This window comes from Microtus ochrogaster, linkage group LG8 (assembly GCF_000317375.1).
Source record: "Microtus ochrogaster isolate Prairie Vole_2 linkage group LG8, MicOch1.0, whole genome shotgun sequence".
NCBI lineage: Eukaryota > Metazoa > Chordata > Mammalia > Rodentia > Cricetidae > Microtus > Microtus ochrogaster.
This window is the reverse complement of record NC_022033.1, coordinates 17,489,112-17,490,431: the sequence shown is the minus strand read 5'-3', so window position 1 is coordinate 17,490,431 and position 1,320 is coordinate 17,489,112. Positions and strand designations below refer to the sequence as shown.

At 53.8% G+C, this 1,320-nt stretch overlaps 1 protein-coding gene across 2 annotated transcripts in view; it reads right to left on the bottom strand.

The window, feature by feature from the left end:
• Positions 1-1,320, bottom strand: part of Zhx3 (zinc fingers and homeoboxes 3) — a 116,768-nt gene extending 115,448 nt beyond the window's left edge. Inside the window, exon 1 of one of the 2 annotated variants that reach the window (XM_005362990.2) lies at positions 1,265-1,320. The gene's annotated coding sequence lies outside the window, so the exon portion shown is untranslated. Of the gene's footprint in view, positions 1-862; positions 1,026-1,264 lie in introns of those variants that run through there. The other variant, XM_013352169.2, reaches the window with a different exon arrangement.

Sequence of the window (1,320 nt, the reverse complement as noted above, 5' to 3'; positions counted from 1 at the left end):
AAAAAAAAAAAAAAAAAATTACACTTCCCATGCAATGTTTGCCTGTCACGAATCACTACACACATCAAGAACGGCCCTGATGTAGCAAGGTCACAAACTCAACTTGGTTAATATGTTTATCATTACATGGCAGCCCTATGCCTTAAAGCAACTTTGATACCATCTCTTGAAGGCACACATACAAAGGCCCTTTTCGCTCATTTCCTAAGTCTCTTTGATACTCCTTTTCTGTTTCTGGATTTTTCCACTGTATGTCTCTTAGAAGCAAATTAAGCCCGAATCAGTTGTTCCAACTAATGAAGTGTGCTTTTGGCTCTTTTCTCCTCGGTTGAGAATTATCCGGCAAGCTACCAATTGTTTTAGAACACATTTCTGTTAGTTTTGAAATACTGCAATACTAAGTTACCAAAAACAAACAAAAAAAATCAAGATAGCAACATATGAGAACACGTATATAAATGGAAAGAGCCGTATTCCTTTTTAATTAAAAAATGTGTGGCCACCTCATGCATAAACATTTTAGGCTATCTAGATATAAATATATGTGTTGGCAAGACACCGCTAAAGGCAGAAAGGAACATGCCTTCTCTTCAATAATCCCCTACCCTACCCAAATCACTTAACAGTTTCCTACAGGCAATCCCTGTTCATAAATGCAACTCAAAATGACTCAAGCTCTCAGACACTTTCCACCTAAGCCCCGCATTCCACCCACTCCTCAGTCACTTCCAACAGGTTTCTCCGAATGAACCCCCCCCCCCAAACCGGCAAGGCTTAACATGTCCCAAACTCTGCTCACACGCCCATCAGGGCATCCCGGAACCCTGGTGTTTCCGCGTGGGGCAGGAGGATTCTACCGTACCCCTGGGTGGTTCGAGTCCCGACGCTGTCTTCCCCAGTGGCACGGGTGCCAGCCGTCCGCGGCGACCCGCCGGAGTGCGGAGACGCGCGCCCACGGCCAGGCCTCCACCGCCCGCTCCCGCTCGCTCGGCAACTCTGCGCCGCGCGACCACCTTGACCCGGGGACTCCCGGACGCCGAACCCACAGCGAGCGCGGCGCTGACAGATGGGGAGGGCGGGGCGTCAGGGGGAAGGGGCGGGGCCGCTCGAAGCGGGGGTTGCTGGCGGCCGGCTGACAGGGCCCGGGCGGGAGCCGGGCCTGGCGGGAAGGGGTTCGCAAACACAGAGGGGCTGACAGGCGGGGAGACACACAGACACGGGGGACTGACAGCTACGGGGACGACGGGCCTCGGCGGGCGCTCACCTGGCGACGGCGGCACCGGCGGCCCGGCCGCTCTCCCCGCGCTGCGGGCCTCCCTC